Genomic DNA, 12,114 nt, shown 5'->3' with positions numbered 1-12,114 from the left:
TTTCTGCACCCCCTGCCCCATGCCTGTGGCGCTTTGCTACAGTAGCCTAAATAAAACAACTAAAATATGTGAGATGATGGCAAGGTGGGCAGAAGGAAAGTTCAGACAGACAAAACTGTGGGCCCTATGCTAAGGTCAAAGTCAAGGGGTTCTCTGAATACCCAAAAAGCTGGTTAGCACTCTGGCTGCGTTTTACAATCACCTTAGAGTTTCCAACAAAACCAATTCCTATCTGCCCTCTAGGCTGAAGGATGAGAACCTCAAGGCACAGCCCAGGCACTGGCACTTTAAAGAGCTCCCTGGAGGATTCCAATGTTTAGCGAGAATTGACAGCACTGCTTCAGTGGATCAGTATCTTCCCAGCTTAAGACATACCAGGCTGGGTGTGGTGGCTCACGCCTGTAATCCCAGCGCTTAGGGAGGCCAAGGTGGGCGGATCACTTCAGGCCAGGAGTTCAAGACCAGCCTGGCCAACATGATGAAAAACCCTGTCTCTACTAAAAATACAGGCTGGGCTGGGCACGATGGCTCACGCCTGTAATCCCAGCACTTTGGGAGGCCGAGGTGGGCAGATCACGAGGTCAGGAGATCAAGACCATCCTGGCTACACGGTGAAACCCCGTCTCTACTAAAAAAAATTTGCTGGGCGTGGTGGCGGGCGCCTATAGTCCCAGCTACTCGAGAGGCTGAGGCAGGAGAATGGCATGAACCCGGGAGACAGAGCTTGCAGTGAGCCAAGATCACGCCACTGCACTCCAGCCTGGGCGACAGAGCAAACTCCATCTCAAAAAAAAAAAAAAAATACAGGCTGGGTGCGATGGTTCAAGCTGGTAATCCCAGCACTTTGGGAGGCCGAGGTGGGTGGATCACCTGAGGTCAGGTGTTTGTGATCAGCCTGGCCAACAAGGCGAAACCCTGTCTCTACTAAAAATACAAAGGTAGCTGGGCGCAGTGGCAGGCACCTGTAAATCCCAGCTACTCGGGAGGCTAAGGCAGGAGAATTGCTTGAACCCAGGAGGCAGAAGTTGCAGTTAGCCATGATTGCACCAGCCTGGAGACAGAGCAAGACTCTGTCTCAAAAAAAGAAAAAAAAAAAAAATTAGCCGGGTGTAGCGGCGCGTGCCTGTAATTCCAGCTGCTGGAGAGGGTGAGGCATGAGAATTCCTTGAAGTTGGGAGACGGAGGTTGCAGTGAGCTGAGATCGTGCCACTGCACTCTAGCCTGGGTGATAGAGCAAGACTCCATCTCAAATGGGAAAATAAAAAAGAAAAAGAAAAAAGAAAAAAAGACATACCAGTGTTTAGGTTGGAGGCCGTGGCTCACGCCTGTAATCCCAGCACTTTGGGAGGCCGAGGCGGGCGGATCACGAGGTCAGGAGATCGAGACCATCCTAGCTAACACGGTGAAACTCCGTCTCTACTAAAAATACAAAAAATTAGCCACGAGTGGTTGCAGGCGCCTGTAGTCCCAGCTACTTGGGAGGCTGAGGCAGGAGAATGGCGTGAACGCAGGAGGTGGAGCTTGCAGTTAGCTGAGATTGTGCCACTGCACTCCAGCCTGGGCGACAGCGCGAGACTCTGCCTAAAAAAAAAAAAAAAAAAGACATACCAGTGTTTCATCCAAATACTTGAAAAATTCGGCCAGACATGGTGGTTCACACCTGTAATCCCAGCACTTTGGGAGGCCGAGGTGGGTGGATCATTTGAGGTCAGGAGATTAAGACCAGAAATACAAAAAAATGGCCGGGAACGGTGGCTCTTGCCTGTAATCCCAGCACTCAAAAAAACAAAAACAAAAACAGAAACAAAAAAATTAGCCCGGAGTGGTGGTAGGCACCTTAATTCCAGCTATGCAGGAGGCTGAGGTAAGAGAACAGGAGAATTGCTTGAACCCGCGAGGCAGAGGGTGCAGTGAGCTGAGATTGCACCACTCACTCCAGCCTGGGTGACAGAGTGAGACTCTGCCTCAATTAAAAAAAAAAAAAAACTATGACAAATTCAATGAAAACCAGAACCTACAAAAACACATCTGGTATAATTACTCCTATTCAGGACTATACTAGAGGCCACAGCCAGTGCAATAACATAAGAAAAAAGTAAAAGGTACAGTGACAGAAAAAGTTTGGCATAGAAAGTAGGTCTGTTAAACAAAGTAAGAAAAGGAACAAGTGAAGTTGTACTTGCAGATGACATGACATTTCTATGTAGAAAAACATAAATAAGTGAGTTTATTAGCAAGGTTTCAGAAGGCAATTTCAATACACAAAAATCAATTGTATTTCTATATACTAGCAACAGACAACAGGAAATTGAGACCATCCTGGCTAACATGGTGAAACTCTGTGTCTACTAAAAATACAAAAATTTAGCCAGGCTTGGTGGCGGGTGCCTGTAGTCCCAGTTGCTTGGGAGACTGAGGCAGGAGAATGGCGTGAACCCGGGAGGTGGAGGTTGCAGTGAGCAGAGAACCCACAACTGCACCTCAGCCTGGATGACAGAGCAAGACTCTCTTTCAAAAAAAAAAAATAAATAACACTATAATTTATGGCCGGGTGTGGTGACTCACGCCTGTAATCCCAACACTTTGGGAGGCCGAAGTGGGTGGATCATCTGAGATCAGGAGTTTGTGATTAGCCTGACCAACATGGTGAAACCTCATCTCTACTAAATATAAAAAATTAGGCCAGGCACAGTGGCTCACGCCTGTAATCCCAGCACTTTGGGAGGCTGAGGCAGGCGGATCACGAGGTCAGGAGATCAAGACCATCCTGGCTAACATGGTGAAACCCTGTCTCTACCAAAACCACAAAAAGTTAGCCGGGCGTGGTGGCGGTACCTGTGGTCCCAGCTACTCGGAAGGTTGAGGCAGGAGAATGGTGTGAACCCAGGAGGCAGAGCTTGCAGTGAGCTGAGATCGTGCCACTGCACTCCAGCCTGGGTGAGAGCGAGACTCCGTCTCAAAAAAAAAAAAAAAAATTAGGTAGGCATGGTGGCACACACCTGTAATCCCAGCTATCTGGGAGGCTGGGGCAGGAGAATCACTTGAACCTGAGAGGTGGAGGTTGCAGTGAGCTGCGATTGCACTGCAGCCCTGGTAACAAGAGTGAAATTTCGTCTTTAAAAAAATAAATGATTTATAATATCATTAAAAATATAAAATATGTAGGGATATATTTGACAAAAGACATGTAAGAACTGCATACTGAAAACTACAATATACTGCTGACAGAGATCAAAGGAAATCTAAATAAGTGGAGAGACATACCACGTTCATGGATTGGAGGACTCAATATTAAGATCTTAGATCTCGGCCGGGCGCGGTGGCTCAAGCCTGTAATCCCAGCACTTTGGGAGGCCGAGACGGGCGGATCACGAGGTCAGGAGATCGAGACCATCCTGGCTAACACGGTGAAACCCCGCCTCTATAAAAAATACAAAAACTAGCCGGGCAAGGTGGCGGGCACCTGTAGTTCCAGCTACTCGGGAGGCTGAGAAAGGAGAATGGCGTGAACTCGGGAGGCGGAGCTTGCAGTGAGCTGAGATCCGGCCACTGCACTCCAGCCTGGGCGACAGAGCGAGACTCTGTCTCAAAAAAAAAAAAAAAAAAAAAAGATCTTAGATCTCATCAAATTGATCTACAAATGTTATCCAAACAGAACTATCAAAATCCAAGCAGGATTTCTAAAGGAAAGGACAAGCTGATCAAATTCACATAAAAATGTAAAGTATCTAGACCAGCTAAAAAAACTGAACAAGAACAAACATGGACGGCTAAGTTCACGACTTGTTGAAAAACTATGGGAACCCGACAGCGTGGTAGTGTCAAAACGGACATACACATCAAGGAAACAGGACAGCCAGCCCAGAGGCAGACGCCACAGACCCCCATACACATGCAGTCAATGGATTTTTGACAGGTGCTGAGGTGATTCAACATGGGGGAGGATAATCTTTTCACCCAATAGTTCTCAGCAACTGGACAGCCATGTCTAAAAGAATGAAGCCCAACCACTTCCTCATACTAAATACAAATATTAACTCAAAATGGATTATAGACCTAAATGTGAGGACTAAAACTACAAAACTTTTTAGAAGAAAGCATTGGAATTTTTTTTCTTTTTCTTTTTTTTTGGAGACAGAGTCTCACACTATTGCCCGGGCTGGAGTGCAAAGGCATAATCTCAGCTCAATGCAACCTCCGCCTCCTGGGTTCAGGTGATTCTCCAGCCTCAGCCTCCCGAGCAGCTGGGATTACAGGCGTCCGCCACCATGCCTGGCTTATGCTTTGTAATTTTCAGTAGAGACGGGGTTAACTCCTGACCCTGTGATCTGCCCACCTCGGCCTTCCAAAGTTCTAGGATTATAGGCGTGAGCCACCATGCCTGGCTTTTTTCTTTCTTTTTTTTTGTGAGACAGGATCTCCCACTGTTGCCCAGGCTGGAGTACAGTGGTGTGATCTCAGCTCACTGCAGCCTCAACCTCCCAGGCTCAAGCAATCCTCTCACTTCAGCCTCCCAAGTAGCTGGGATTACAGGCATGCACCACCACACCTAGCTAATTTTTTTTGTTTTTTGTTTTTTTGGGGTGGAGATGGGGTCTCCTTATGTTGTACAGGCTGGTTTCGAACTCCTGCGCTCAAGTGATCCTCCCACCTTGGCCTTCCAAAGTGTTGGGATTACAGGCGTGAGCGACCGCACCCAGCTGGAAAAAGCCTTAGTGGTGTTTAAAATCTTTTATACTTAATGGAACACTGATCTTTGTTTTTTTTTTCTGTTTTAGGCAGGGTCTTACTCTGTCTCCAGGCTGGAGAACAGGGGTGCAATCATGGCTCACTGGAGCCTCTACCTACTGGGCTCAATCCCCCACCTCAGCCTCCTGAGTACCTGGGACTACAAGCATGTGCCACCATGCCTGACTAATTTTTGTATTTTTTTGTAGAGATGAAGTTTTGCCATGCTGCCCAGGCTGACCTCGAACTCCTGGGTTCAAGCAATCTCTCCACCTCAGCATCCCAAAGTGCTTGGATTACAGGCGAGAGCTTGGATTACAGGCGTGAGCCACTGTGCCTAGCCAAAACACTGTTCAGAAAATTAAAATACAGCTGGGTGTGGTGGCTCATGCCTGTAATCCCAGCACTTTGGGAGGCCGAGGCAGGAGGATCGCTTGAGTTCTGGAGTTCAAGACCAGTTCTGGGTCTTGCTAGTGGTGGTGGTTATATAATTAATTTATGAGGTAACACTGCATAGAGCCACACACATATACACACATGTAAAACTGGTGAAACTTGAATAAGGTCTACAGTTCAGTTAGCAGTATTTCAATTCCCTGGTTTTAATATTGTACTATGGAGGTGTATGGAGGTGTAAGATGTTAACACAAGGGCCAGCATGGTGGCTCAGGCCTGTAATCCCAGCACTTTGGGAGGCTGACGCAGGATGATCACCTGAGGTTGTGAGTTTGAGACCAGCCTGACCAACATGCAGAAATCCCATCTCTACTAAAAATACAAAAAATTAGCCTGGCTTGGGGGCGGGCCCCTGTAATCCCAGCTACTCGGGAGGCTGAGGCAGGAGAATCACTTGAACTTGGGAGGTGGAGGTTGCAGCGAGCAGAGATCAGATCATGCCATTGCACTCCAGCCTGGGCAACAAGAGCCAAACTCCGTCTCAAAAAAAAAAAAAAAAAAAAAAGATGTTAACAGAGAGGGAGCTGGTGAAGGGCACAGGTGTCTCTCTGTACTATTTTTACAACTTCCCGTGAACTAGTCTATGATTATTTCTTTTTCTTTTTTTCCCCCAGACGAAATCTCGCTCTTGTCCCCCAGGTTGGAGTGCAGTGGCACAATCTCAGCTCACTGGGAACCTCCGCCTCCAGGGTTCAAGCACTTCTCCTGCCTCAGCCTCCCGTGTAGCTGGGATTATAGGTGCCTGCCACCACACCTGGCTAATTTCGGTATTTTAAGTAGAGATGGGGTTTCACCACATTGGCCGGACTGGTCTCGAACTCCCGACCTCAGGTGATTCGCCCACCTTGGCCTTCCAAAGTGCTGGGATTACAGGCGTGAGCCACTGCACCCAGCAGATTATTTCAAAATAAACAGTTAATAAAGGTCAGGCACAGTGGCTCACATCTGTAATCCCAGCACTTTCAGAGGCCGAAGCAGGGGTATCACTTGAAGTCGGGAGTTGGAGACCAGCCTGGGCAACACAGCAAGATGTTTTGTTTAATATACAAAAATATTAATTAAAAAATCATTCAAAATTACAAAATGTTAAAAAATGTATTCTTATTACTGCTACATTACCTAGAAGCTCTACTTTGTGTGTGTTTGTGTGTGTGTGTGTGTGAGAGAGAGACAGAGACAGAGAGAGAGAGAGAGAGACAGACTGAGAGACTGAGACTGAGAGGCAGGGTCTTGGAGTGTAGTGGTGCAATTACAGCTTACTGCAGCCTCAATCTCCCAGGCTCAAGGGATCCTCCCATGTAGCTAAGACTACAGGCATGTGCCACTACGTCTGGCTAATTTTTAAAATTTTTGTAGAGACAGGGTCTTGTTACATCGAACGGGCTGATCTTGAACTCCTGGGCTCTGGTGATCCTCCTGCATTGACCTCCCAAAGCACTGGGATTACAGGCATAAGCCACTGCACCCAGCCGAGAAGCTCTGTTCATATTTATTTGCGAAGATCAATTTGATGACTAAGCAGTAAGATAATTTATAAAATAATATTAAAACCAACTTTAAACAATTATCTTCACTTATGTATGTGTGTGTGTATATATACACACACATATATATATATACACACACACACACACACATATTTAATAGGCATCTCCAATACCATAACCAGTTTTGTTTTGGTTTTTTTTTTTTTTTGGAGATAGAGCTTCACTGATGTTGTCCAGGCTGGAGAGCAGCGGTGTGATCTCGGCTCACCGCAAACTCTGCCTCCCAGGTACTCCTGCCTCAGCCTCCCGAGTAGCTGGGACTACAGGCGCGCGCCACCACTCCCAGCTAATTTCGTATTTTTTAGTGGAGACCTCCCTCTTAATTCTTCAACATGGAGGGGTTTCTCCATGTTGGTCAGGCTGGTCTCAAACTCCCGACCTCAGATGATCCACCTGCCTTGGCCTCCCAAAGTGCTGGGATTACAGGCGTGAGCCACTGGGCCCAACCACCAGTGTATTTTTTGACAACAGCGAATCAGGACTGACATTTAATTCGTTTGTTTGAGATGTTAATGGTTTTAAAAGGACACATGATGCTAGCTGCACCAAAATGCATTCAAATTCCTCATAGCATGAATCTAATTTTAAAAAACCTTTGTAGGGTGGGCACGGTGGCTCACGACTGTGATCCCAGCACTTTGGGAGGCCGAGGAGGGCAGATCATGAGGCCAGGAGTTCAATAACAGCCTGGCCAAGATGGTGAAACCCCGTCTCTACTAAAAATACAAAAAAATTAGCTGGGTGCGGTGGCAGGCACCTATAATCCCAGCTACTCAGGAGGCTGAGGCAGGAGAATCGCTTGAACTCAGGCGGCAGAGGTTGCAGTGAGCCGAGATCATGCCACTGCCCTCCAGCCTGGGTGACAGAGTGAGACCCCACCTCAGGAAAAAAAAAACAAAAAACAAAACAAAAAACCTCTGTATCAGGAAGTTTTATTAGAAAACAGTACTAGAGCACAATAAGAAAATATTCATAACGAACTTACGCAAAGTGGCAAGGAAAACATTAAGATGCCAACAAATAAATGTGCAAAGAACATGAACAAAAGTCACACACACACAAATACAAACATAATATGCATGAGTTCGTTCCCATGTAAGAACTCAATCAATATTTGTTGAAACACTAAATGAAAAAGGAAAATTTATTTAGTAACAGAAATGCGGAAACACTCAACCTCAGTTAACCCTGAGTTGGAAAAAACTTACTGCCCACTAAATTACCCATCTCATCTCCCCCCAGTAAATAATGCCCAGTGCTGGCATGCACACTGGCAGTATATAAATTGAGAAAGACTTTCTGGAAAGCGCTACAGCCATGTGACCACAGGGCTTGACCCTGTGACCTCATTAAACCTAAGCAGATTACAGGTCTGAAGGGGGCTTTCTTTAGATGTGGCTCCACCCACTTAGGAGATGAAGAAAACAGGGTCTGTGCAGTTCTGAATGGTGAGGCCAGGCACCACCCCACCTCTCCAGTTGCACAAAGTTTGCGTGGCATCCTCACATCCCACCTGGCTCTATTTCGCCTTTTCTCTGAACACTTTTCACCATCTGTCTGAAGAACACACATTTTATTCACTTCCCCATTCCCATGCCTGAACCTTTCCAACTGTGGGCCAGGAAAGACTGCAAATGATAAGCCACCAGCACAGAGAGTAGAAATGAAATCCTGGGGTTACGAGCTAAAGCATTACTGACATCCGCTTGTCCAGAACGGTTGAAGCCGGGCGGTGACTGTCAACAGGTATATATGGACTAGAAAGTGGAGCTGCTGGAGAAGGCCCTGCACCTTCCTGCCAGGACACGGCCTCCCCGCAGGTGCTGGGCTTGTGTGCTCAACGATCCCTCTTGCTGTTATCCTAACACACCTGCAGACTGGAGGTAATCCAGATGCAGGGCCGTCAACTCCCACAAACATCCACCTGCCTCTTAATTCTCCAAGTGAGACCTACATTTCCTCAAGTGGGAAGCTCAATACAATGAACTATTGTTTTCTGTTTTCATCACAAGCGCCACTTTCCCTCTATTTGCTCACCGCCTCCACTTCACAAGAACTGCTCTTGACTTGGCTAACTTTCTGGGACACCCTCACTATGAGCATTTATGAATCAAACAGGATTTTGTGCTAGCCTGGAAATCTAACTGCTTACAGCAGTTGTTTCAGGAAGAAAATGCTGGTTTGGAACCAAACAGCAGGCTGCCAACTGACTCAAGCAACATAAACCCATCTCTGAATTCAAAGAAAACAAACAAAAAGACTGGTCAAAGTGAGGCCGGGCATAGTGGCTCATACCTGTAATCCTGGCACTTTGGGGGGCCGAGGTGGGCGGATCATGAGGTCAGGAATTCCAGACCAGCCTGGCCAACACAGTGAAACCCCGTCTCTACTAAAAATACAAAAATCAGCTGGGCATGGTGGTGGGCGCCTATAATCCCAGCTACTTGGGAGGCTGAGGCAGCAGAATCGCTTGAACCCGGGAGGTGGAGGCTGCAGTGAGCCGAGATTGTGCCACTGCACTCCAGCCTGGGTGACAGAGCTAGACTCCGTCTGGAAAAAAAAACAAAACACAAAACTACTGGTCAAAGTGGCTCACCTCTGTAAGATCAGCACTTTGGGAAGTGGAGGCAGAAGGATATCTTGAGGCCAGGAGTTTGAGACCAGCCTGGACAACACAGTGAGACTCTATCTCTACAAAAATTGTATAAATCAGCTAGGTGTGGTGGTGCAGGCCTGTAATTCCAGCTACTCAGGAGGCTGAGGTGGGAGGATCAATTGAGCCCAGGAATTTGAGGTTACAGTGAGCTATAATCATGCCACTATAAACACGCCTGGGGGACACAGTGAGGCCCTGTTTCTAACACACACACACACATATACACACAGAAACACCTCGAGGGGACACCTCCAAATGATGAAGCTATTTTGTTGGGTACTGCGGTGGCACCTGTGATTCTTCAAGTAGCTTCGAACCAGCGTGCTAACGCCATGAAGTGGCTGCAAAAGTCCCCGTGAAGCCATTGCTGAGAACAAACAGGCCATACACGGAAGTTCCAAGCGGGCAAGAAATTTCCAGAGGCTTGGGAGGACAATGTTCAAGGGAATTTCAGTACTTGAAGGGAATTATCTAACAAGATGTTAAAGTAACTTACTTCTTAGACCAGATGACATAAGAAGGGGAAAAATAAAACTTATTAAGGCAAACATGCCAGTTTCAGGCCAACTAAGGCGGTCAGAGAGACGTGGAACACAGGCAGAGTTTTGAAATGTATTCCCGTCAAGAGCCAAGAATAATGAACTTTTGAATGTAAAACTTAGTGTGTTCCAAACAAGAAAGGAAAAATAACTTGTTACTCAGAATTGAAGCCAAAAGGAATTCCATTGCTTCGGGAGGAGGAATGGGAGGGCTGGGGTGGTCCTTGGCCTGGGAAGGAAAACTCCACCAGGCCTTGGGAGCTGGGCACGCCCTGTTCCCACAATTAAGAAAGAAAACGATGACCTAGAGCTCAAGGCCGGTGCTGACATCTGGGCTACTGGACGGCAGCCGCCTGTAGGAACATCACCATAGACTATTGGAATTTTCTGGCAAGTACTGGGCACTAAATCAAAGATGTGTTTATTTAGAGAATCCCACGCCAATACTGCTGTATAGAACCCTTTATTCCTACTTTCCCACTAGGTGTGGGCCCCTCTAAGCTTTCACGAGTCAAAGACCCCTCCTGCTTGCTGAAACCACTCACGGAAGGCGGACACCGAGGGCCTGGCCGCCCACGCAGCGGCGACCGACGAGCGCGGTCCGGGCTGGACGGCCCCACCTTCTCCGCCCGGGAGAGCCAGGCCGGACAGCGGCCTCCCTCAGACCCGTCCCCAAGGCCGAGCCTCGCCCTGGGCCGTGCTGGCGCCCCGTTCAGGACCGAGCGGCGGCCCGGCAGCGCTTCCACGGCGTCCTCCGCAGGCCAGATGGGCAGGGCCGGCCCGGTGTCTCCCCGCCCGGCCGCGCGCTCCCGGGCAGCGATGACCCCAGGCGGCGGGCGACCCCAGGCGGACGGCGGGCCGGGGCTGCTCACTCACCGTTCGCCGCCGCGGGCGCCTGCGGGGGCGTCTACATGCCGGACCGAACCCGCAGGCCCCGCCGCCCCGCCGCCGCCTGCCGTCGCTACCTGGCCCCGGGCGCCCCGGCCGCCCGTTGCCCCATGGCCGCCCGGACCCCGGCGCCGGCGCCGCCGACCAGCAACGCGGGCCGCGCCCGCCCAGTGCGCAGGCGCACCCTCCACGCACGCGCCCTGCCGCGCCGCCGCTCACGTGGGTCGTCCCGCGGGTCCGCCCGGTCCCACTCGCGCCGGGATACCCCGCGCGGGCGGGAGGCGGCGGACGTGGCGGGGAAGGGCGGCGGGGAGGAGGGGCGAACCGCGGTGGAGAGCGGTGGCCCGGGAGCGGAGGCGGGCAGCGGGGACCGAGGCGGGCGTCCGCGACTCGGGCAGGCAGGGGTCGGCGCCCCGAGGAGGGCGGCCCGCGGCTCCCGTCCCCACTCACCTGCCGCGTCCGGAGGGCGCCTCCCGGTTCGCCCGTCACGTCTACGCCTAGGCTCCCCCGACCTTCTGACCCCAGCCCTTGGCCGGCGTCCCGCCCCCACTCACCGCCACCGCGGGCGGGACTTCCCGGACCACGTGGGCCGGCTCAGGGGAGCGCAGGTGCCCCGCGAGAGCCGGCCCCGCCCGCCGCTGATTCCCTAATTACTGGGCTGTGACACGGTGTGGACCGAGCCGGTTGGGGACCGAGCCGGATTTGGGGACCGAATCTTGGAGCAGCTGCGGCAGCGCTGCGCTCCCTCGGGGCTGTCCGTCGAGGCGGCGAGGGCGGCCCTGCGCCTGGGGGAATCGCGCTTGGCCTCACGCCCACCTCTAGCGGCCGGGTGCGCCTTGCACGCCCACCACCGGCCTCGGGTCTGCGCCTGGGATCCCAAGGTTGGCAGTGCAGGGAGGCCCTGGTGGCCCGGGGCTCCTCGAGGGGTCCGGGAAGTGGTGTTTTTCGCACCCCACAGGCTGGAGGACCCGGGGAGTTGGGGGAGGTGGCCGAAGCCACAGGAGCGGACTTCGTAGTGTTTGTTGGAACCGCGGGCCCCACCCAGCCCGCACTTGCTGACCTGGTGGCTGCTCATCAGCGCCTTCAGGCCTCAGATATCCCAACAATGTGCCGTGCGCCCAGTTCTCACTCAGCTCTGGAGTCACTGTCAGTAAACTGGCAATACACGACCAGCTGCTCTAACCTGCCGGCCCCCCTTTTGTTTTTCTGAGATAGGGTCTCATTCCGTCCCCCAGGCCGGAGTCCAGTGGGACTCACGGCTCACTGCAGCCTTGACCTCCCAGGTGCAAGCGATCCTCCC

At 50.8% G+C, this 12,114-nt stretch overlaps 1 protein-coding gene across 1 annotated transcript in view; it reads right to left on the bottom strand.

The window, feature by feature from the left end:
• NADK (NAD kinase) overlaps positions 1–10,983 on the bottom strand; it is a 28,562-nt gene extending 17,579 nt beyond the window's left edge. The window contains 1 exon segment of the mRNA XM_077979769.1: positions 10,803–10,983. The gene's annotated coding sequence lies outside the window, so the exon portion shown is untranslated.
• Positions 10,984–12,114: the final 1,131 nt, after the last annotated feature.

The sequence above is a fragment of the Macaca mulatta genome, chromosome 1 (assembly GCF_049350105.2).
Source record: "Macaca mulatta isolate MMU2019108-1 chromosome 1, T2T-MMU8v2.0, whole genome shotgun sequence".
Classification (NCBI taxonomy): domain Eukaryota; kingdom Metazoa; phylum Chordata; class Mammalia; order Primates; family Cercopithecidae; genus Macaca; species Macaca mulatta.
This window is presented reverse-complemented; position numbering and strand designations above follow the sequence as displayed.